The following is a 25977-nucleotide window of genomic DNA, read 5'->3' on the forward strand; positions in this document are numbered from 1 at the left end:
ACTGTGTGATTCTGTTCAGGCTGCCCTGGCGAAATACTAGACTGAGCGGCGAAACCCACGGTCATTTATTTCTCCTACTTTCGGAGGCTGGACATCCAGGATCGAGGTGCCCACCGAGGGGTCTCACTGGGCCTCGTCTCTTGGCTTGCAGGAGCCCCCTTGCCGTTGTGTGCTCACACCATCTCTTTGAGTAAGAAGAGAGGGCCAGCACGCGCTCCGTTGTCTCTTCCCGTAGGGACAGGAATGCTATCGGATCAGGGCCCACGCTTATGACCTCACTTAACCTCAATCCCTTCCTTAGAGGCCCCATCTCCAAATGCACCCCTACAAGGGGGTTAGGGCTTCAACCTATGAATTGGGGGGGAACACGAACATCCCGCCGATCGCGTATATTAAAACATAGGGAGTGAATGAAAGAATAAAGTGACAGTTGGAGAAGTACAAAGACTCACATTAATCATCTCAAGGTATCAGTGCTTAAGCATTGGCTCTATAATACAGAACTCCCTTCATATAAACATCTGCAACACTCCTCTTACTATCCTGAAATGAGGTCCATAGATAACAAATATATTCACGTATAATATATTTTTTTTAATTTTAAAAAGCCCTAATTTTGACATAAAATAAATGCAAAGCAACTTGCACTAAAATGAAGTATGTTTCAGTGTGTAAGCGCTCAGGTACAATACTCCCAGGAGGTAGAATGTGGCAGTCAAAGCTCTCACCTACTTGCAATAAATCAGCCGGGAGTGAAAAGAACATGGCATTAAATGGAGTACTCCTGGCATTCCTTTCTAGGTGATACCCTGGACGAAGGACGGGTATATTCCTCTGTGTTCTCGTATGCAGAACCACCTGAACGCAAGCAGCACAAATGTGCACTGATTCCTGTGTGTTGTATGTCATTCGAGCGTCACCAGGGCCACCGTAGCCAGGGAAGACGGCTTCCTGAGGGCAAACAACTCTTGTTAAGGTTCCAGACGACCCAACTATAAATGTGCCCCAAGATACGTGCCTGAAACCTTCAGGCTATTTCAAAACTGTACAAAGCATACAAAAACTACTGGGGAGCTGAAATCAGGTTCCAGGCTCCGTGAATTACAGACAGGTTTTTCCCCTTCACTGGCTAGCAGGACATTCTAGGACACGGACTGCGGGCTGGCATCTTTAGCCCCGCCCCCTCCCTAAGGGCCCCGCTGATTGCCAAAGGTCCCCAAGCTGTAAGGCAGCACTCCTGGGAATCACTGATCCCTCTCGTTCAGGAACTTCAGCTCCGAATTCTTATCTGAAATCAGCTTCGGCAGCTACGTACAGAACACTTCTGACATCCCACGTTAAGTATCATTAGCAGTATAAATACCAATGATAAGTCTTCACGCTGTCTCGAGATAAATCTTTCTGCAAATCACACAAGAATATCAAGTTTACGCTTTAATTTTCTAAGCAGGGCATACTAACTTAATTAGCCCCAATTTTGAATCCTGCGGTGACATCTCTGCCCAGCGCGCTGAAATCCGAAAATTTCAGGACTCTGGTACTCCATCATCACTTTAAGTCAAGTCTTTGTTTCCTGGTCCCAAAGCAATTTCTCTTTCCCTTCCAAATTTGCTCTTGAAACCAAATCAAATTCCATTTTTTATGCCTGTGGAGGCGGGGACATTCTAATTTCTCCGTGCATTTTTTTTGGATAATATTTCAGGAGACAAGCTTGGGATGTCACCATGCCCTGGCGACTACCATAAAGAGAAATGTCTCCTTGCTGGGACCCTTTACACCACTTCTTTTCCTCACCTCTTTCACTTGGGCCACCAGCTGCCACAGAAACTAGGTTTTCCTTGCAGGGAGCTGTTCGCATGCCTCTCTTGCATCAACAAAAGAAGTTAGAGGACTTGTTTCTTTCACTTTCTTTTTTTTTTTTTTTTCAATCATCTGGACTAACTTTGACCTTTGTTGGGTACACAGTTCTAGGAATTTTAGCACAGGAATAGATTCACCTTACCACCACCACAATCAGGATACAGGGCAGTTCCATCATCCGCCCCCAAAAGTCCGTTCCTTTATCCCTTTACATCACACCTCCCCTTCGCCCTGACCCCCTGGCATATACCGACGCTCTCCGTCACTGTAGTTTTGCCTTTTAAAGAATGTCATGTAAATGGAAATCAAACAGAACATACCCTTTGAGACCTACTATTTTTCACCAAGCTGAACGCCTCTGAGATCGTTCCAAGTGGCTGCGTGGGTCAATCTATAGTCCTTTCCATTTACTGCTGAACAATATTCCATCACATGGGTGTACCGGTCCGTTTACTCATTCACTTCCTAAGAGACATCCAGGCTGTTTCCAGCCTGGGCCACCACGAACGGAGCAGCCATGAACATGCATACACACGTGTCATGCGAACAGGGGTTTTCACTTCTGCAGGGTAAATACCCACGGGCAGGATCGCCGGGTCATTATGGTTCGCGTACGTTTACATTTATTTTATTTTTTCAAACTGCCAACCTGTTTCCGGAATGGCTTTCCCATTTCCCATCCCACCAACCACGGACGAGAGTTCCAGTGACTCCACATCCTTGCCAACGCTCAGCCCCGTCGGTAATGTTTCCAGCTTATTAAGTCCAACAGGAGGGCTGCGGCGGCTCAGCTTGTGGTTTTAATGTGCATTTTCTTACCGACTGCGGGTGCTGCACATCTTCTTCCATCTCGGCACGTGCTTGCCCGCCGTCCATGTCTCTTTGGCGAAATGTCTTCTTACGTCTTTTGCCCGTTTTCTAACTGGGTTATTCTCCATGTTGAACTGGGACAGTCCTTGTGATTCCGAACACAAATCCGTCGCCAGATAGGTGATTTGCAACTATCTTCTCTGCAGGTCGCCCCTTGTCTCTGTATTCTTCCAACAGTGCCATTCGCCCGTTACCTTTCGTGAACCCAAATTCTCTCATCTATTTTCCGGGTCTCGCGTCTACAAACTCTTTGCCTAACCTCAGGTCGTGAAGATTTCCTCTCGTGTTTTTGTCTAGAAGCTTTACAGTGTTACATCTCACATCTAGACCTATAATGTGTTTTGAGGGACTTTTACACAATTTTTGTGTGTGGTTTACGCCCACTTTCAAAGCTTTGCCTATGGCTGTCCTATTGTCTTTTCTTTTTTAAGTTTACTTATTTATTTTGAGAGAGAACGAGAGTGCAGGCAGGGGAGAGGCAGAGAGAGAGAGGGAGAGAGAATCCCAAGCAGGTTCCACGCTGTCAGCACGGAGCCGGACTCGGGGCTCAAACTCACGACGAATCGTGAGGTCACGACCTGAGCCGAAATCAAGAGTCAGACGCTCAACCGACTGAGCCACCCCGGCGCCCCTGTTGTCGGATTCTGAACAAAACAACCTCCTCTTTGGTAAAGTGAAATCCTAAGACAGAAGTCGCTTCCAGAAGTCTTTCTTTCATGCTTACGAGACAAAAGCTTCTCCTTGTACAAAGACATGTGTATCTTTAAAAGAAGGTTTGTTTATCAGAGCAAGAGGACTGTGACCAGTTCAGACGTGCAGCCCTCAAATCTTGTAACCGTTTTTGCTAAAGAGGAGCCTAAGGTTACCTTCTCCGATGGTCTGAACCCAGGAATCACCTCTCCTTGTTGATTTATAACCTATCACGCAGTTTCTTTCCAAGTCTACGATGGCAGGTACCGCCCTTCTGGATGATTTCCCAAGTATCTCTACCGTCAGGCACATCTGCCTGTTTGGGAAACACCCGTGGGCCTTGGAACCCTGGCCTCACCCTTCCTGTCTCTCCCAAACTCAGCCTTCCCGGGAACACACGTGAGGCTAACGGACCTCTCACATTCACTGCCGTTCTGTGAACGCGTGGCTCTTCGTATCAGCAACGTTCGCATTTCGTCCTGGGTCCCCACGTCACACGGCAAGGTCATAAAGTCCATGAGGCCACCTCAAACGCTAGAGCCATCACAGCTGCCTCCCACCGACCAGCAAGCGTAACGGCTGAGGTCGAAATGGCGGCGGACGGACGTCGGGCCGTCGTGTTGCGCTCCCACCCGAGTCCGAGTACAGAAAGAGGAGCCTCTGTTCTGATCCCAGGTGTCCCAGCTGCGGGGTGCCTCCCGTGAGTCGTCCTGTGCGGCCACCACACAGAAGGGGCGGAGAGGGAGCTGGAGCACATGCGTGGGGGAGTCCCAGTGAGCGCGACCCCGAGAAGCGCTCGGGGAGGCACCGCTACAGCTGCGCGGGCGTAACAAACGAGCCCGGCACCCGGTGGCCTCAGACACGGTTGCTGGCGCTCACGGATTCTGCGGCCGGGAATTCGGACAGGCACAGAGGGCTGGTTGGCCTCTGCTCCACGAACACCAGGGCCTCGGCTGGGAGACTCCGAGGTTGGGGTGAACCCCACCCCCCGGCTGGCATCCTCACAACAAGGGGGAACCCGGTCCACTGTGGCTCAGGCTTCCAAGGGCTCGCGTTCCAGCCAATACGGTGGTGGCCGTGTTAGCCTTTTATGACTCGGCCCTGGAAGAGGAGACCAGACCCCACCCTCAAAGGGAAGGACGCCAATGAAACATGAAATTACTGTATATTTCAAACCACCGTAGCTGCCAAACCCTCGGGGGTCTGAGAAGCCCCTGATGACACACTTCTCAGGGCTTGTGGGAAACGAGGCAGGCTCCCTAAGACTGTCTTGGCCCCAGGGACCACCCTGAACATCTAGAAATCGCTTCTTTTTCTGCCCAAGGGACGGGTGGTGAAGGCTTTTTAATGAGGGAAGCTCTCTCTATTATCTCCCTTACAACCCATCACAGCCTACTTCTCCAGATTCTGCTTTTGAAAGGTAGATCAATACCCTTAGCTAGCTGTACAGCAGTGCTCCCTGCTTTCAAGAGTAACCGGGCCAGACGGTTCCCAGGCTGCTATTGCGAGACTCCCACTGAATCGCCCATGTGGGCCTCCCCTCGCTTCAGCTTGCCCCATAATTCATCTGAATCACATCATCTGATCAAACGTCATTAATCTCTTTTGTCGCATACGGAGGGAGCATGTCAGCAGAGGAAATCGGCACCCAGCGGCCTCAGGGACGGAGGGCGCCCACCCTTTCGTTGGTTCCTCCAGCAGCCACAGCCAGGCTCCCCCCCAGGAGGTGTGTCAGCTACAAGGAGGCCTTAATAATTGATAATCAGCGTAATTACCTAATCAAGAAAAACCCCATCAAGCTACACCACCTCCGTCAAAGTACCTCTATCTCTCCCGCTCCCTTGCTCTCCCCTCCTCTCTCCCTTCCTCTCTCCCTCCCTCCTCTCCTTTCTCTCTCTCCTTTCCCATACAGCGTGCTCTTTCCCGCATTCAGACACGCTTCTTTAATTTTGGCTGTTCCACAAAACCAGTCTCTGATCGACACGTCTTTTTTTTTTTTTTTTTTTTTTTCTGCAGGAAACAGAGGAAAAGAGACTTCTGATGCCTCTTTCCTCTCTCTGATTCATTTTGGTGGCGGGTGACTGTCAGCAGTTTGACATCATTTTCAAACCCAGCGGCATCCGACTGGGGTGCAGCGAGCCCTGGAGACAGCAGAGCACATCCCTCCTTCCCTCGCCACACCCGGGCTCAGCACAAGGGGAAGTGTCTTTTAAAAAAAAAAAAAACAAAAAAACACGTCAGTGGATATTCTGCCATGTCACATCTTCCTTCTCCGCCACGTTGCCGTAGAGAAATAAGAATTATATCATGAGTGGTATCTACTAACCCCCCCCCCCATGCTAAGATTCTCACCGTCCCTTCTATCACTCCACAGCACATGTAACTTGTCCTGACACCGTCTAACCATGAGCCTGTAAGTTTCCTTCAAAAGGAAAAGAACCGGGGCGCCTGCGTGGCTCGGTGGGTTGAGCGCCGACTCTTGATTTCGGCTCAGGTCGTGCTCCCCGCGTCGTGCGACAGAGCCCTGCGTCGGGCTCCACGCCCAGTGCAGAGGCTTAAGATTCTTCCTCTCTCGGTCTCTCCTGTCTCTCTCTCTGCCCCTCTCCCCCGCTGGCGCCTTCTCTCTCTCCAGTTAAAAACTAAACAAAACAAACCAAAGACAGAAGGAAAAGAATTCTCATCCTGCATTTGGACAAGGAAACCAGGTCAAAACGGACGGTTACAATAATCTTGAGTAACAACCTTTACAGGGACGTAGCCAAGTACGCTCCTGAATTGAACGGTCGTCGCCTTATAAACACAGAATGTCATCTTCCCAGGAGGCAAGGCGACTCGAGTGAGTTCCCACGTGGAGAGCGTTTCTAGAACAGCACCTGTCTCTCACACCCACCCTCCTGTGCTCCATCCACTTCGGGAGTATGTGTCTAAATGGTCACCCGTCTGTCCCCAGCCCCCATCGTGCAGCCAACACAGAGAGCTCGCGATCCAGCCGATGCTCCCACTTGGCAGAGGAAGTGACCAAAGACCCAGAGAAGCATGGCTTCTGCACCACGTCCAGCCCCCACGCATTCTTGACCAATAAGAACACAGAATAGTTACAGCCCCTCCGGGAACCACAGGCTGATACTTTAGTCCGTGTCTTTCAAGTTTTTCCAACGAATGCCCTTCACTAAGGGCAAACACGAGGCAAATACGAGGAGCCAAGAAGGCGTCCTCAGGTGAGAAGGTGCTACAGATATTCCTGCCAGTGAGACAACAGGGGTGTTAACTTCCCTCCGCGAAGGGACACCAGCCAGCCGCAAAACATGGCTTCTGGGTGTGTGCGAGCCGGTTTCCAGAAGAGATCGGCACCGGACTCGACTCGGAACGGAGTAAAGAAAATCCCTTCACGAGTGCGGGTGGGCGGACATCATCCCATCCACTTAGGACCTGAACAGAACAAAACCGCAGAGGGAGAGCAAATCTCCCTGCGTGAGCGGAAACACCCACCGTCTTCTCTGCCCTCTGACATCAGCACGTCCGGTCCCTGGACCTCCAGACTCAGGGCCAGGGTTTACATCATCAGTCCCCGGCTCTCAGGCCTCTGGGCTGGGGCGGAACCACACCGCGGGCTCTCCTGGTCTCCGGCCTGCACACGCGGGTCATGGGACTTCTCAGCCGCTATTACCCTGTGAGTCGATCTCCGAAGGAAATCCACTTTTCAAGCTCTCTCTCCATCTACATCCGTCCTATCGGCTTGGCTCTCCAGAGAACCCCAGAGTTCACCCAGTGGCGTGACAAGATTAAAAAATGCAGAAGAGCGCTATTCACATTAACAGCAAATAAGAGAACAACCATGTGTGTTTATTCTTTAACAGTGTATTTTAACTGGGGAAGAAAGGTATGGAAAAAGCTAGGAATCCTTCGGTAAGTCCCTTTCTGAAATTAAACTGACATATTTATTTGTTCTCATACATGAACAAGCATTCGATAAATTTCAGCAACTTTCACTTCCCTCCGCTCATAAAATGCTTTATGAAAAGCCCAACCAAAAACAAGTCTACTGGGCCATTTGCTTGAATTCCCTTCGGGGGTGAAAAAAAAAAAAGGAGTGTTTCATTAAAACGCGGACATTTCCAGGGCACCTGGGTGGCTCAGTCGGTTAAGCGTCCGACTTTGGCTCAGGTCATGATCTCACGGTTCGTGAGTTCGAGCCCCACATCAGGCTCTGTGCTGACGGCCTGGAGCCCGGAGCCTGCTTTGGATTCTGTGTCTCCCTCTCTCTGCCCCTCTCTGCACCCCCCACAAATATAAAATAAAACATTTTAAAAAAACCCACGGACATTTCCATGAAGGTATGTCCTACAAATGCAGAAACAAACACACAAATGGGGAACCGAGGGTCCCTGGTGTCACCACTCACAACTCTGCATCCTACGTTGGCCCCTCGGAAGCCTCAGTAAAGCGTCAGCCCAGAACAGGCCAGAGAGAAAAACAGGCAGTTACTCTGAGAGGAATAACTTTGGCCGTACATTAGCTTTGTGACAATGTTATCCACTTGCGACAGGGAAAAATGGAAGCCAGGCACAATCAGACTCTGGAGAGAACAAACCAAGTGTCTTTCAAGCCTAAAAACCGCTCCAGAGAAGGCTTACAGGGCTTACCGTGAGGCCCAGCTCACGGCTGCACCCAGCCAGTCACCTGGCAGATGAAGAGAACTCTGGAGGGGTTCCAAGTTCCCTGGGGCTGTCCCTAGAGGCTTGTAGAACATTCTGAACCTCTCTGCCAAGGGGGACACTGACAAACTGGATGCCACGTGAGTATCGCATACAGCCCCTTCCGCTTCTAGAAACTTCTCCACAGGAACTTAATTTCCCCTGTGATGCAGCAGGAGAAAAGGATATGTTGTCTCCCTTCCCCTGACCTTCTTCCCTTCTTTCTTTCCCTCCAGTCTTTTTTTTTCTTTGTCTCTTTTGCTTTAACCTCATCTTTCTTTAAGACTGACAATATAAGGCACCGGTCAGGGAAACACATGGAGAAGAGAAAAATAGAAAAAGCTGTAGAACAAATAAGGAAGTAAAATCTGGGAAAGCACTGACCTACAGGACTCTGCACGCTTCACAGATTATTTGGGAAAACCTCACATCTAAACTGCATTTTGCAGGGCACCTGGGTGGCTGAGTCGGTTGAGCGTCTGACTTCGGCTCAGGTCATGATCTCCCAGTTTGTGGGTTTGAGCCCCGCGTCGGGCTCCGTGCTGACAGCTGGGAGCCTGGAGCCCGCTTCAGATTCTGTGTCTTCCTCTCTCTCTCTGCCGCTCCCCCACTCTCTCTCTCTCTCCCTCTGAAAAATGAATATTAAAAAAAATTTTTTTTAATCAAAAACTAAAGTACATGTTGCTGGGTGGTCCGGACAAAGGAGAAACTCTCAGTGCATCCTACCACTTTGTCCCCAGAGCCCGAGGGCATGTGGTTTACTTCTGGCGACAATACCTTTACAATTGCCCAGATGGAATCAAAAAATGACCTATAAGGAGAGAAAAGTCAAGTGCATCTCCGCCACTCAATGCAGCTCAATGTCACATCCGCTAAGCCAGATGACGGAGGACGGCACACTCCACGTGACCTCTCAGGGCCTCCCCGCGACCCGAAACAAAGACAAAACCGGACCACGGCCAGAAACCGGACCCTTGGTCACACCCCAGGGCTCGCTAGGGGCTGCCTCACATTTCGAGAGTAGCTGCAGTTTTCCTCAGCTCCTTCCCATCCCCCAAAATAACTTCTGTTTGGAATTACTGCCCTATCTTCACTGCGCCAAAGCGGAATCAGAGAATGACACCGAAGTGCCATTAAAACGACATGCCCGGGAGTGGTAGTGTGTCCCTAAGGGTCCCCAACCATGCGCAGACCATAAAATCGCACTGCTAAGGATACCAACTCCAAGTTAAAGCATTGCTCTGCGGGTGGCAGGATAAAAGGATTTCCACGGCTCTTCATGAATACAGCCATCCCGATCCAGCCAGGCCTAAAAAGTACTGTCCTTTCTCCTTACCGTTTTCTAGCAACCGAAATCCTCAGGCAAGTGCTTCTGGGCTGACCCGCGAAAATTCAGTTGCATTTGCAGACCGCCCCACTGAGCCCCGCGCCGCGTGCCGGGAAAGCAGAAGCAGGATCTAGAACCTGCCGTCAAGGCATCTGCCGGCGGAAAGAAGCAGCGCACAGATATCCCCTGAATCGTGTACCAGTCTTACTCTGAGCTATGGTGGTCACGGAGTTGGGGGTGGAAAGGGGGACCTGGGGTTGAATGGGGACAGAGCTCCATTCCGGGAAGACGAAAACGTTCTGGAGGCAGATGGTGGTGACGGATGCACAGCAGCGTAAATGTACTGGATGCCAGCAAATTGGACACTTAAGAGGGCTCGAAGCGGTAACTTTTACGTTGCGGGTATTTTCCTATGAAAAAAACTCAGGAAAAATAAAAACATGACCCAGTGTCTTGCAACCCCATCACGTAAAACCTCGGATCGCGAGCGTTCCTCAAGATGAGCAAACACTTCTAATAAAATTTAACTTGATAAACGAGCGACGTCTTGCAATCCGGGTATTACGTGCCGCCGAACGTCACGCGATCACAACTGAGCCAACGGTTCTTGAAATTCGCTTTGATATACGAGCGCTCTGGACGACAAGCATGTTTCCGGAACGAATGATGCTTGCAAACCAAGGTTTTACGGTGCATTACCGTTGCCTCAGGACGCATGAAAGTACAACCTAGCTCAGGGATGAAACCTGTGGCATTACCTTTGACCCCGACTGCCTCGTGCTTCTGGAGTAAGCGTGAGGGCCTGGGTGCTACGAAGAATCTGCGGCCCACTCCGCTAACCCTTCAGACAAACACCTTCTCTGTCTCAAAAAAGGAACAGCCTTGAAAGCATATTCAGGAATATACAGATATATATAAACCGCACAGAACAGTTCACAATAGCTTAGAAAGGGAATCCATCCACTCTGCTGTGTGGGAGTTGTGGGATCCTACAAATGAGCTAAATTTTGATCCAAATCACAAGTGACACTTGTGGCGTATGAGGCAAAAGATACTACATTCTTCCTACTAGAAAGTAACAAAAGGATTAAACCTGAAAGCAACTGGCCAGCGATTCTGTGCTTACAACCCTCTAACATGATTATTTTAGTTACTACATCTGTACTCAAAACATTTTCGGCTATAATGCCTTATGGCATGATGCATAACCAAGGCTTTTTTCCAAAAGGCTCTCAGCTACTAAAAAGAAAACAAAGAAAACACCTCACAGGGAAAACAAACACTTCCTTAAAGAGTAATGCACCTGCTGGTGTGAACTATCAGGCAAACATATAGAAAAACTGAAGTATTTAACTCAACCCATCTTAATCCATTCAGTTCCAACAGTTTTAAAAAAGCCTACATCACTCACAAATGAAATATTGCCTTGAAATAATAAAAGTGTAAAATATGTTCACGGAGTCATTAAGGCCTATTTTCCCACATAATTAGGTTTCGCTTTTCTGCTCGCTAATTTCTCCACGCTGGAATTAGCCAGAATTCTATTTGAATACAACAGCAGTTCCTGGCTCATTACAAGAGTTTTACAAACAGTAAAAGCCCAGAGCTGAACATAAGCGTAGCCAGCCTGGCCAAGGCAAGAAAAATCGACGCTTGTGGGCCATCAAGGCAGAGCCGCATACCCAGTCTTCACAGCTACTTTGGGAGAGTGCTGTGTTTTATTCTATCTTACGTGACACCGACAAATTAAAATGGTGGTGCCATCAGGCAGGCAAGGGAGGAGTAACTGGAAATGGACGTAAAGAACGGACAGGAGAGTGACGACTGGGTGAGGGCGGGCAGTCGGGAAGAGAAAGAGCCACAGAAGGGCAAATGGCAATCATTCATGAGAAGGCTCAAGAAGACACCACTGAATTAGGGGCTAAGAGGCTTTCCGGCGACCCCAAAGTGCACCGTTACAAGGGACAGAAGACTGAGCCTCAGGATAGAACGGGTAAAGAGGACACGGAGACAGAGAATATCAGAGGAGAAAACCTCCAGGCATTAAGACAGACTGCACACAGTTGGCTCCAACTGTTTGCAGTACAATTTGCTAGGGTGCTTTCTCTAACCGGTTAGATGAACCCAACGAAGGAAGTAGGGGTTCATTTCCTCTCCCTGCGAAGATGCACCACGACAATACATGTGATGATGTAATATGTGCCTTGATTTAGAGATGAAGCTTCTCTGTGTTTCATTAACATCGTGTTTATTGGAAAGCGTGTACATCTGCAAAATGACACGTTACTCAAGAGTCCTTTCGTGTGGGTATCTGTTCAAAACTGCAATTAAGATAGAAAACGTGGACTGCTGGGTTTCAGGAGAAAAGGCTTCTTTTCCAGGGCACCTTTTCTTCCATTTCAATTTCGAGGTCCACGCTCCGGGGCCATCAGAACCCCACTACCCCTTCCAGCATGTCTGGGGCCCCGTGTCTATCCTGAGGACACTGGAGGACAAGGGATGGTGACTCCAGACTTTCACACCGAGGGTCCCAATTACTAGGGTTTTCAGTTCACTCAAGGTCTATCTTGTAATACTTTCTTTTTTTTTCTAATTTATTTTTTAATCTTTGTTTTTGAGAGAGAGAGACAGAGCGTGAGGGGGGGAGAAGCAGGGAGAGAGGGAGACACAGAATCCGAGGCAGATTCCAGCCTCTGAGCTGTCGGCACAGAGCCCGACGTGGGGCTCGAACTCACAGACCATGAGATCATGACCTGAGCCGAAGTCGGACACTTAACCGACCGAGCCACCCAGGTGCCCCGTAATACTCTCTGTAATACAAATCTTTGCCAGCCTGGAACCCCGCACCGTGGCTATTCCTCATAACACGGGTTTAAGACCACAGCAAAGTCTGCTGCGCTGTCCCCTGCTTACTCCAGAGTTTTCCACCGATTTTTTGATACGTTCCTGTTTCCGTCACCTTGCCAGCCCGAGTCCCCCACACATACACAGTCCTAAACCAATCCAGGTCTTCCCATGGTCTCCCGCAGTCTGGCAGTGATAACAGCTAATAAAAAAAAAATGGCAGCAATAAAAATTTGAAAAAATAAAATAAAATTTTTAAAACCTGGCTTATCCTGCTCAGGACTAACCAGTGAGGAAATCTACCAAGTGGGAAAATTAACTCACAAAGATGACACCACAAAAGGGTCATTTGGGGAGTACTGCAAAAATGATCAAGGCGTACATGAATTTCACTGGAATTACCTGTTCTTAGGATACTGACATTTTCTGACTTTCTACTCTATGGCAATCTCCCAGCTGACACATCTTCCCTGTGAATTCTTCACCAGTTACCCTGTCCCTCGGTAATACAAGCAAGGGGACAGTCAGGGTTTTGTTTGATTTCTGTTCAAGTTTAGGGACATTTGCACAATTTAAAATTTTCTGTAGGGGTGCCCTCAAGGGGCTGGCTCAGGCAGTAGAACGTGTGACTCTTGATCGCAGGGTCGTGAGTTCGAGCCCCACACTGGACACAGAGATTACTTAAACAAAAAGATTAAAATAAAATAAAATAAAATAAAATAAAATAAAAACCTCAATACTAACACATAATCAGTTCATTCTAGGCATTGGAAGTTCATCCCAAGACAATGACCGAACTTCTTCAGGGTTCTGCTACCCCCGCTCACTCCAGGAAGAGCTAAAAGGCTCCCATTACGTGCACTAGGATTAGTGTTAACTTGCTTGGACATTTGAAAATACAAAACATGGAAAAACTCCACAGCTGTGCCAGGAAGGCAAAGCCATTTTCACCACAAAAGCCTAACCCAGAGCCACCACATGAATCTGACTTTCATTCTGGGGTCTACCAGTGCAAGAAAAATGCAAATTCTCTGTTCTGAACTCCTCATTTACAATACAATAAAACCAGTGTTCCTTTTGTTTTTAGTTTTTTGTTTTTATTTTGATGGGAGGAGGCGATGATCTGATTTTAATTTTTATTAATTCAGAAAACTGCAAGGAGATACGCTCCATTTCACTTCCAACAGAGGAATAGCGTTTAAATCAATCTTTGGCTCTCCTTTGTAAAAACTGTTTCGGAAACAAACGAAGACGTCTTTAAATCCTACAGCTTCTCAATTATTCTGTACAAGCTTGAACAGAATTACCCTTTAGAGACACTTACTTAAGTAGTCACAAATGACAATATGAAGTCTAGGGAAATGGGTGGGAGTGCTGATTATCTAAGGTTGGCCTTGAGTTGATCACAATCAAAGTCAAGTAACAGGCAGATGGGGGGTCACCATACATTCCGTCTACTTTGGGATATGATGAAATCTCCCATAATAAAGGAGTTTTAAAAGCAGAATAGGAGGGGCATTTTGCACTCATTAGGAAAAAGGAAAGCTGCAAACCATGGCAAGTAACAACCAAGGCTCCAGATTTGAGCCAAATGTGCCAACAAAGAGTTGGGAAGTTGAAGGGCACCTGGTTGGTTCAGCGTCCAACTTCGGCTCAGGTCATGATCTCGCCGTTTGTGGGTTCAAGCCCCGCGTCGGGCTCAGTGCTGACAGCTCAGAGTCTGGTGCCTGCTTCGGATTCTGTGTCTCCCTCTCTCTCTGCCCCTTCCCCACTCACATGCTGTCTGTCTGTCTGTCTCTCTCTCTCTCTCAGAAATAAACATTAAAGAGTTGAGAAGTTGATTAGTTGCGGCCTTCATTCTCTTTGTCTTCTTAAACCCTACCTGGTCGGCAACTCGCTGCCTCATTAAAATGGATTTGCCTTGTGTTCACTGAGGGGGCACCGAGGCCTCCCAGCAGAAGAAGAAGGGGGCACCTTCCTCCCAGAAGAAGAAGTACTAACAGCCAATTGGTACTAATCTAAAGGGGACTCCCGTGCAGATCAGTTTATGACAAGAAAACTGTGAAATCACGTGCTCGGATCACTATGATGGGCACACACTTAAACGTGCACGCCTGAGCAAATTTCATCTGCCTACTGAGTGGAATGGGGAAATCAGAAGAATAGCCTTCTAGAATATTCCGAATGGGAATGAGAGTCCACAAGATTAAGTTATCAGACAGGAACGAGTCTTTTGTGATGAATAATTCTTTCAATGTACGGTTGGTTCCGGTTTGCTAATATCTCGTTGAGAATTTCTGCATCTATGTCCATCAGGGAAATTGGTCTGTCGTTCTCCTTTTTAGCGGGGGTCTCTGTCTGGTTTTGGAATCAAGGTAATGCTGGCCTCATAGAATGAGTTTGGAAGTTTTCCTTCCACTTCTATTTTTTGTAATAGCTAGGAATGAGTCTTCCGATCAAAAAAAAAAAAAAAAATAGAAACATATGTGCCTAACTTCAATTAAAAAAAAAAAAGTAATCACCACAGTCCTATTTCCCTTGTTTTATCCCAAACTATGATGAAACAATTGCTTAAAAGACCCAAAACAAACTGCTTTGACACAGATTAAAAAAAAAAACCAATATTACTACTAATAAAATGTCTTCTGAAGAATTATACTAGCTTTGTTGGGGAAAAGGAGGAGACACCTGGGTCAGAGGGGTAGAAAAAGAACACAGTGCCAGGAACCTTCCTGTACAAGCAAACCAACACTGATTTAGGCAGAATGAGCTGATAATTCTGACTTAGGAACATACCGCTAAGGCCACGGGGACATGAAGGGGGCGGAAAATGTGACTTTACCTCCACAACTCCTCCAAGTTCCTGGCAGGGTTTGTCAGAATCTCCCGAAAATTCAGCAGGATTAAAGGAGACAATGTTCACTCTTAATGTTAGTCTCATCCACTGACCCAGGGATCGTCCACCAATTCACAACTATTCACGCGCTTCTGACAAGAAGCCAGGCTGTGCTTTCATTTGACCCAGTTCGTCCGGGGCTCCTGGTGAAACCCCCACCTGGTGAAACCCCCATGCTGTCGGTAAACGCACGGATCTGCGGCATGCGCGAGAGGAGGGGAGGGGAAACGTTTTGTCACCTTACCTCCCTACTGCTCGAGTCTTAGGCGTCTTTGCCTTTTAGGGGTCAGGAGCATGAGATCGATGTGTGGGTGTGATATCTCGAAAGAAAAGAGGGAACAAAGAAAGGTTTTAGTGACTGTTTCATCTGTAATTCATAATTTTTTATGAGCACATGGAGAAGGACGATGAAAGGATGTGGAGGGATCTCAGGCAATGAGTAGCAAAAGGGGACCCACAGGGAAGGAGAAGGAAGGCAGGAGAGGGCTGGACAGAGAGGCACAGCCACGAGGCTACCAGGGAACAAAACCGCGCGAGCGAGAGCCGGAAAGCGGGCAGTCCCACTTCTCAGTCCACGAAGACTGGGCCACCTTACAAAAGGCAAATCCCAGATGCCACGGTTTCCAGGCTCAAAAGACCTTTCTTAAGTCGCGGAGTCCCTTCAGGACCGCTCCTAAATAGACAAAGGTAAGAAACTCAAAGTTGAACGTAATAATTCCAACACCCTTCATTCTGCGGCCAAGTCCACACCCACAAAATGAATGAATATCAACGGGGACCTGGTAATGAATCCCAAAGACACGGGGGTCCGCGCGCGCCCTCTCCCCTCGTCCACGACGCGCACCATCCCAACGTGGTGTTCGGTCACTGCAGAAAGGACACTCACGCTCGCTCAGTTTCTTACCAGGAAACACATACAGCTGGAACGTAAACCCGACCGGGGTGGAGGCTTCATCTACACAGTTTCCCATTCTGCTTCTAGTACCAAGAAATGGTATCATTAGAACTATTGACACTATTGAAAACGGAATGAATCACCACTACCTACCTGAGCGTTAAACTCCTACCATGTTCAAGGCGAGAGTAAAGGCATCAGACACCTGAACTCTGCCGTCTTCACATCCCAAATGCCCTCATTCTTACTTCAACGCCAAGGTCCAAAATGGCAAGAACTACTAGCCTGATTTTGAGCCTCACATTTGACTGTAAATGTCACAGAACACGCATCGTATAACCCTTGCTTTTATCTCTTTGTACAAAGTCATTGGATCAAAATATTGTAATCAACGGTCTGTATATAACCTGGGGTTTTTTTTTTGTTTGTTTTTTGTCTCTCAAGACCCGTGCAGGACTTTTCTGCCCGCGGTATATTCTAAAATTGTACAATGCAAATAAAACTTTAAAAAAAAATTTTTTTTAATTGGGGGGGGGACACCTGGGTGGTTCAGCTGGTTGAGCTTCCGCCTTCAGCCTATGTCATGACCTCATTGTTCCAAAACTCGAGCTCCACGTCGGGCTCTGGACTGACAGCTCAGAGCCTGAAGCCTGTTTCAGATTCTGTCTGTGCGTGTGCATGTGTGTGTGTGTACGTGTGTGTGTGTCCGCCCCTCCCCCACTCATGCTCGCTCGCTCTCTCAAAAATAAATAAAACATGAAACAAAATTAAAATCGCACAATGCTATGCTTGGGGTGGGGAGGCTTCTTTTCTCCTGTACACTCATCTCAAACAGTTAAAAACAATGACCTTGAGAGAGAGGGTGTTTTGTAGGACATAATAAGACACCACTAATTCAAAAAACAAGCCTTGAGAGCTGCGGGTCTCTTGAAAATATCGTACACATATTAACTGATAAGCACAAGCCTAAGAAAAATGGGATCTGAAAATTTAAAACAAAAAATGAATCTAGGCCCAATATGGTATGTTTAAGCACACAGAAATGCGAAAGTAGTAAATAATTTTATGCACCGTTCCCGCTGTGCTCCACCTTACGAGCACCGGGAGAGCGTGGCTGGTGCCCCCCAACTATGAGAAAGGCAATCCTGCTGGGCAAAGAAGCTCTTTAAAGGCTAATACAGGGGGAGAGTACAGATCACACTAACTCAAGAGCAAACGCCACCAGCTAGAAATTTAAAGGCGCTTCATCAACTACAGAGAATAAATTTTGACTCCCAAATGAAAAAAAAAAAAAAAAGAAGTAGTTTGGTCCCAGGTTTTTGTATTTCAAACACTCCTACGTTTTCCTCGAGATGTTTGGAAAGATGAAGTAGTCCTCCTAAGAACAAAAACGTTTGTTAGCTGAATGAGCTGTAGCAGACGCTGCTAACGGTCCCTACGGACCACTTCTTTTAGTAAGAGAATCTCCCACACCCCGGGAGTTTAGGCAACGCAGTGGGGCCCTACAGCTACGCGGCGTTATTTCGCTCCCTCATGTGCAATGAGAGACGGCCGGGTGCTAAGTTTCGGGCCATGGAAAGTGGGCGGCTGGCCCTCGACTCCCTCTCTCTCCCTCCTTCTTGCTGGGAATGCAAAGCAGAATCAAGCTTCCACCAGCCAGCAGTGAGAGCGGAACGGAGAGAACCCAGTGCCACAAGGACCCAAGAGAACAGAGGTCTGCCATCCCGAACCACTCCCCACTGGCCTGTTGCAGGAAAGGGCAGCGAACTTCTGAATGACTGCGAGCCCCAGTGTTTGAGGGGTCTTTTTGTAACAGAAGTTTACGTTGTACCCTAATACATACACCATGCGATCAAGGACCTCGGATGAACTGTAAGGTAAGAATCTCCAGACGAGAAACATTTTGGAAAAGAAAGAGGGAAGGAGGGTCTAGAAAAAAAAAAAGAAGAAGAAAGGGTACCATAGAAATCGGAAGAGAAAATAATGACCAAATCTCTGTACTTCTAAACCCCCCCCCTAAAAATCTTTATAATACAGTTGAGTCTTGCACAACGCGGAGGTTAGGCGGCTATGCATGCTGAGGACCGCAGTGCAGTCAAAATCCACATATAACTTCTGACTCCCCCGAACTTAAATACTAACAGCCTACTGTTGACCGGAAGCCTTACCGATAACATCAACAGTCAATCAACCCATCCTTTGTATATGTACATATGTTATATGTATTGCACGCCGTCTTCCTAAAAGGAAGCCGTTAAGAAAATTAGCGGGAAAATACAGCTACAATACCATACTGTATTTATTGAAAACAGCTTGCACAAAAGTGGACGGTCACAGTTCAAACCCATCAAGTTCAAGGGTCAAGTATACTTTAGCAAACAGAATCAAACATTCTTCTGATACCAGTAGGATGAGCTAAATTGGGAAACTAAGTAGGCAAGCATTTCCAAGAAAAATCAAATGTAATCTAATATACTGCACTTAAATATTTGTTAAGAAACTGCTGCCAACTACGTTAATAGAATGTTTAATGGACATTTATTTGCCAGTGGTTATTTATGTGAACATCCTCCCTGCATAAATGCTTTGCAGAAATCCAGCCTACAAGGGCACATAAATACAGAGGCTTTACTGAAAGAACCATTAACAGGACTTATAAATCCAGAGCTCCATGTACATTAGGGATCTAAAATTAATTTTGATGGGCTAACAAATTACACATTAGATGTACAGATGAAGAATGTAAAAAACGTTGCTTTTTTCGTTTCAAAAAACAAACGTGTGATTGACTATCACTCCAAATAACACTAAGCAAGGCATATAAATCATCCCTTAATCTCTAAAGGACGATAAAACATTTAAACCAGAAAGTAGGTTTTAAATAAATTGTATTCTCTTTGGAGATGTTTCAAAGAGTTTTGTTTTGGTGATGCTTGAGGGTGGTGGGAAGCTGGTGGGGGCTGGCACATTAATATGCCTTATGACAGTCTCAGAAGATATTCATCATATAATTTTCTAAGAAATAAGCTGAGAAGATACTAATGACTTGACCTAACTGTCTAGTGTGAAAAAAATAAGTAAAGATGATTTTAATGGCGATAACTCCTTTCTATAACCCAAAATGGGCTTTGGGGGGCTATTAGTCACTACTGTATAAATATATCAAATGGGCTTTTTTTTAAATTTTTTTTTCAATGTTTTTTATTTATTTTTGGGACAGAGAGAGACAGAGCATGAGCGGGGGAGGGGCAGAGAGAGAGGGAGACACAGAATCGGAAACAGGCTCCAGGCTCCGAGCCATCAGCCCAGAGCCTGACGCGGGGCTCGAACTCACGGACCGCGAGATCGTGACCTGGCTGAAGTCGAACGCTTAACCGACTGCACCACCCAGGCGCCCCTCAAATGGGCTTTTTAAAAAAAAAATTGCATGGTTTGGTCAACAATGCCAAACAGCTCTGTCAATCGGTAAGAGATAACCAGAAAATAATAATTATGAAAAGCCCTAAAATCATATTTCTTTTCAATTCAATAGCACTTCCTGCTGGTTACATCTCTTCAGAAATACGAAATTTCTAGTGGCTGACTACTGTGAATTCTTGCTACAATCCCCCTGGAACTTTTTAGAAGATGAACAGCTGGGCCTCGTTGTGTGCAATCTTTCTGTCCTCAAAGCTGTTGGACCTAACTAGATTCGGGCTCATCTTTGACAATTAAGCATCTGACTTCGGCTCAGGTCATGAGCGCACCATTCGTGAGTTCGAGTCCCACATCGGGTGAGCACGAGCCCTGCTTCAGGTACAACATGAGTCCCCAGGTGAGCCCCACTTCCCTCTCTCTCTGTCTCTCTCTCGCCCCTTGTGGGATCCTCTCTCGCTCTCAAAAACACAAAACACAAAAAACAAAAAACCAAAAACACCTCTTTGGGTCCAGGATCTAAAGCAGACAGAACGAAGGGCAGGCCGGCACAGGACGCCGTGTGGGGGCTCACTGGTTTCAGGCCTGCCACCTCTATGCACCTGTGCTTTTCCCAGACCCTCAGGCTGCGTGTGCAGATTGCCACCCTGCCTATCACCGATCTTAGACATGACACTTGGAGGATGAGGTGCTGTAGAAGCAGAAATCAGTTTCTAGGATGCCCCTATGTGGAGGCACTTCTCCCAACAGGCAGGAAGGCTCGGGCTCAGAAGCCCTCTCTCATGGGGACACCCCGAAATTAACCTGCCACTCGGCCAGGGGGCCGCTGGGAGCCCAGCCGCCCTCCTAGAACACACACACAGCCCCATCCAACCTTCCTTCACTCAAGGCATCCACGCAGGGCCCCAGAGGGGTCACCTACAGCTCCATCCCGCAGCTCCCTCCCCCTGCCTCCGTCTACCCTGTTGATGAGGTCGGGCCAGCCCTGATCCCTCCGTAAGTTTCCCAGCCCAGCGCCCAATCCTGCTGTAGGTTCTAGATTCTTCCCATGGGGCCCGTCCTACTGATAGGGGGGCTTGCTCTGTTCTGGCCAGTCCTCGTCCCCGGGCCCAGACCACGTGACCTGGACTTCCCACCTGGATTCACCACGCCTCCCAATACAAAAATCATTAAAATCTATTATTTGTGTACCAGGTCAGTGCCCCCAGGCTGCTGTCTTAGGGCTTTATCATGTTAAAGGAGACAGACTAGGGACTGTTTTACACTGTAGATGTGACTCTGGCAGAATTCTAAGGTAGTGAGGACCCACTCAACTCATAAAGCACCTGTCTATCAGAGTAGCAGTTCTTTTTTTCTTAAATAAATGCTTATTTATTTATCCTGAGAAAGAGAAAGAGAGCGTGCATGAGCGGGGAAGGGGCAGAGAGAGAGGAGAGAAAGAATCCCAAGCAGACTCCACACGGTCAGCACAAACCATGAGATCACGACCTGAGCCAAAACCAAGAGTCAGACGCTCAACCAACTGAGCCGCCCGGGTGCCCCAAAGAGTAGCTATTCTTTACAGCCTTTACTTCTCCACGCCATATCCCCTCTGTTGCCACCTGTTTGGTAGATACAGAACAACGAAAACTTTTTCGAGGCTTGAGAGTCCTATAAATCAGTTATTCACCTTTCCCTTAGAATGGCTGACACCTGGCTGTACAGAAGCCCATACCCTCCAGTCCCACCGACAGGGCTATTTGCTCCTACAATAAATGGCATTAGATTGCTCTGCCATCGACACCCACTTTCCCCAGATTTCCCTTCTCCTCCCTTGCAGTCGGGCTGTCTGTCGTCATTCATCTTCAATACAAGCGTCCACGACTAACGCTCTCCTCCCTGCTTCTAAGCACCGTGTCCAACATGCACCGGGCTTCTGCGCCCAGGAGCGGGGACTGGTGTGTGTGGGGGCGGTAAGATTTAAGAGGCCCTTCGATAAATAATGTGCATACGCCACTACCAATTAGTTCTTGCCGGTGGCTGCTGCGATGTTTAATTAGTGCAGAGGCTCTGTTCCTTATCCACTTAACCAAATACTGAGCTTTAACTACGGGCAAGGCATAACAAATAAAAGTGTTATAATTCCAACTATACGGCCGTGATAGAAAAAGAAAACCATGGAGACAGTAACAGATCGACGGTTGCCTGGGGCGGGGCAGGGAGGAAGGATGGACACGTGGAGCACAGGGGACTTTTAGGGCTCTGAAACGACTCTGCGTGACAGTATAATGGTGGCACATGTCATTATACATCTGTCCAAACCACAGACAGTGCAACACCTAATGTAAACTATGGACTCGGTGATGCTGACGAGTCAACGTAGCTTCATCAACGGTAACAAATGTACCATCTGGTGGGGGATGCTGATGGGGGGAGGCCGTGTATGTGGGGGGCAGGAGGCTTAAGAGAAGTCTCTGTACCTTCCCCCCCAGTTCTGCTGTGAACCTAAAACCGCTCTAAATAGTAAAGCCTTTAAAGTAATCAATCTCGATAAATAAGTAAAATTTAAAAGTGAATACAATACCATCCTTAGCCAGAGGATAAAGGAAGAAAAAGAGAGTATTTCTAGATTTTCTCCTACATTCTTAGCACAGGCTCTAAGGAGTTTATACAAATCCCACGTTAGATGCCAGGACTTCCTCATGGACGCCTCCCTAGAAGGGGGACCATTAGGGCCTCTGACATTTATTTTTTTTTTTTATTTTAAAATTTTTTTAACGTTTATTTATTTTTGAGACAGAGAGAGACAGAGCATGAACGGGGGAGGGGCAGAGAGAGAGGGAGACACAGAATCGGAAGCAGGCTCCAGGCTCCGAGCCATCAGCCCAGAGCCCGACGTGGGGCTCAAACTCACGGACCGCGAGATCGTGACCTGAGCCGAAGTCGGACGCTTAACCGACTGAGCCACCCAGGCGCCCCGGGCCTCTGACATTTAAAAAAAAGAAGGAGGTGGGCACCTGGGTGGCTCAGTCGGTGAAGCGTCCCACTCTTGATTTCGGCTCAGGTCACGATCTCAGCGTTCTTGCGATCAAAACCCACGTCGGGGTCTGCACTTACAGCACGGAGCCTGCTTGGGATGCTCTCTCTATCTCTCTCCCTCTCTCTCTGCCCTTCCCCTGTGCACGCGCTCTCTCTCTCTCTCAAAATAAACATTAAAAAAAAAAGAAGAAGGAATACCATGACACTACATGTTCTTCCCACTTTACTATCAGGTTCCAGAGAGCTTCCATATCTTCCATCAACAGAGATGCAGACAGTATGATGAAAACAGGTTAAGTGACTTTGTTCCGAGGTAACGACCAGCGAGAGGCAGAGCTGAGCCACCAGCCAGACCACCAGACTCAGGCCAGCACCCCCTCCTCCATATGGTGGGAGGCACACTCTTCAATGCACAAGAAGCCGCTTCAAAAACACCCATTTATTTGATGTAAGTACCAACAGGATCCAGTGCAGACAGACCTTTCCCGTCGGCCTTTGGCAGACCACCAGAGAAGTCAGGGGTCACGCTTCCGTGCCCAATCAGGTCAACCTCCGGCTCTTGTAAACGTCCATTACAGCTAACCACCCTCTAAAAAGGCTTAGTATAAACAAAGACAAATTTTTAAAACACAAGAAGAGTGCAGTCTCAGAGAAGTTACCACCCAGACAAAAAGGAAGATGCAACCCAAGTTTCCAGAGATCAGAATTTCAAATTAATTTCCAGTACATCTTAGCAACACAAGAGTGAGGTTTTCGAGAAGGAAAGGCCAAAGCAGGAAACACCGACAAATAAATCCATCCATACACTGGCAGGTGTCATATAAAACATCGACTTCCGAAAGCAAGCCCATCACCTGTGTACCTGTCATTGGCCAAAAGGTGACTACAGTACAAATGAGCTTCATATAAAACGCTTCATAATAAGCCTATCATATATTCCCACCAAAAAAGCCACTGGGCAAAGAGTAGACTCTCAATAAATAACCCTTGGTAGATTGGTGTAAAATTGTTTCCACTTCCGTAGCAATAGTAACACAGCTTGTGGACCAAGAGAGCGGCCGGGAGGCAATGTCAGGGCTCTTCACCATCAAGCCAAGGTCCTCTCTCTACCAGTTCTGGTGCTCCCATCAGCAAAGGACCCCAGAGGGAGACTTGAAAGGAACCCATGACTGAATATAAATTCTACAAAAGCCCAATGATGAGAAATCCTTCCAGAGCCCTAAAAGGCTTCTAAACCCTTGAATTACAAGTCTAGGACGGACATGGGAGGACATTCAGAATACTGAGACACCTGCCAGGTAAGGCTCAGGCAGTCACCCCTCGGGATAAAAGTACACCTTCCAGATCGTAAGGGCCAAATATGTGCCCAGGAAAGCAGGAGGGACTAGTCGGCTTTTTGGGATGGCCTTTTTTTTATTTAAACTTTTTTCTTTTTTAGCGTTTATTTATTTTTGAGAGACAGAGACAGACAGAGCACAAGCAGGGGAGGGGCAGAGAGAGCGGGAGATACAGAATATGAAGCAGGCTCCAGACTGTGAGCGGTCAGCACAGAGTCCAACACGGAGCTTGAACCCACAAACTGTGAGATCATGACCTAAGCCAACGTTGGACGCTTCACTGACTGAGCCACCCAGGCGCCCCAAGAATGGCCTTTTTTCTGACACAGGTATGGATGATGGCTCTTCAAACTCTATTACTCACATACCCCCTCCAAAGAATTCTGAAAAAACTAATGTTTCCCCCTCGTGTATTTTCTCTTTTTAAATTTTTTTTAATGTTTATTTATTTTTGAGAGAGAGACAGAGATAGAGACAGAACATGAGTGGGGGAGGGGCAGAGAGAGAGAGACACAGAATCCGAAGCAGGCTCCAGGCTCTGAGTTGTCAGCACAGAGCGTGACGTGGGGCTCGAACTCACAAACGGTGACATCATGACCGTTGTCGGATGCTTAACCAACTGAACCACCCAGGCACTCCTTCCTTGCATATTTTCGATTAGGCACTCTAAAATCTTTCATTCATTTCAGTAGCTACAAAGGATGTCATTTCCTATAACTGCATTTTTGACACTTTGAATAAAATGCTGTATCGCACTCATAACTATATCCAATAGAATGATCTGACCCTCTCTCCACCATGCATTTTTTAATTTTTAAAAAATTTTTCTAAAGTCCATTTATTTTGAGAGAGAGAGAGAGAGAGAGAGAGAGAGGACACGACCAGAGGAGGGGCAGAGAGAGAGGAAGAGAGAGAGAGAGAGAGAGAGAGAGAGAGAGAGAATCCCAAGCAGACTCCACACTGTCAGTGTGGAGCCCGACGTGGGGCTCAAACTCACAAACCATGAGATCATGACCGGAGTGGAAACCAAGAGTTGGACACTTAACCAACTGAGCCACCCGGGCGCCCCCACAACCATGCATTTTTAAATGCATGTAATTAAGTGCAACTTCAACCCTTTGCATGGAACTCCTCTTTCTCCTGAATTCAAGCCCACCCCACACCCCTCCGACTCCTACTACACGTAATATCTTCACCTTTTTTTCATTCCCATTTCATTTCATTCTTTTATTGCTCACCCTACCTGACTCCTCTGAGACCACAACAAAAAATGTAACATATAATTTTAAAAATTACCCTTTTAAAAATCCCTCCAACCGTAAAATGAAAATTTTCTTCAGGCTCAGGGTACTAAAATTACTTCTGGTCCAGATCAAAACATAAGTAACATTACAAAATTTGATGATTAACCGTAAAAGTGTTGTACCTTGATATGACGCCTTGAGTAAAGAAGGCTTCACATAACACACCGAGATTTTGTGTTTGGTGCCCCAAAGGCTATGCGTGAGATGACATTCTTCTCTGGCTGGCTGGGGAGGCGGGAACAGACACTTCAGTGGTCTTCCCAGGCGGATGGGTGTCACGAAAGATACAGAACGCAAGGGTCCGGAAATTGGCTCCCAAAATGGACCCATACCAAGCAACCCCCGCCCATGTCACAGGGGCCGTGAGAAACCCAGGGTGGAAAGTTTGAACAGGACACCCTTCCCTGTACAGGGCCCAGCAGAGCTCAAATGTGAGCCCACATACCACACTGGAAATATTCTCAAGTCATTAATCAAGCAAACAGGCTGTGAAGTAAAGTATGCCCCATCTTCCTACGTGGACAAATACATCTTCATAATAACAGAGTCACACAGTATGTAAAAAGCTATGGTATATAGACAACTGCAAGCTGGTCAAATGCCAAAGATAAATAAATTTAATAATGACGGTGTATCCGGCTGTTGATGGCCTAGCAATGTTTGAATGAGTAATAAATTAAAGACTTACATAATTCATAAATCATTCTGTATCTATTCCATAAAAAATTATTTTCCTTATATTTTTTCCAGCAAAATCATTAGCCATCTAGTTAAAAAAAAAAAAGCAAGATTTTCACATAATTTGTATTCTGTTCACAGAAATCATTC

At 47.2% G+C, this 25977-nt stretch overlaps 1 protein-coding gene and 1 long non-coding RNA gene across 7 annotated transcripts in view; one reads left to right on the forward strand and one right to left on the reverse strand.

Annotated features, from left to right (window-relative positions):
- Nucleotides 1–25977, reverse strand: part of SFMBT2 (Scm like with four mbt domains 2) — a 220159-nt gene that overhangs the window by 148993 nt on the left and 45189 nt on the right. The gene's annotated exons all lie outside the window — the stretch shown is intronic.
- LOC132695111 (uncharacterized) lies at nt 8152–23643 on the forward strand. Its single transcript, XR_009617729.3, has 3 exons — nt 8152–8215; nt 19609–19890; nt 22742–23643. It is a non-coding gene; the product is annotated as an uncharacterized LOC132695111 (long non-coding RNA).

Source organism: Panthera onca, chromosome B4 (genome assembly GCF_046562875.1).
Source record: "Panthera onca isolate mPanOnc1 chromosome B4, mPanOnc1 haplotype 2, whole genome shotgun sequence".
NCBI lineage: Eukaryota > Metazoa > Chordata > Mammalia > Carnivora > Felidae > Panthera > Panthera onca.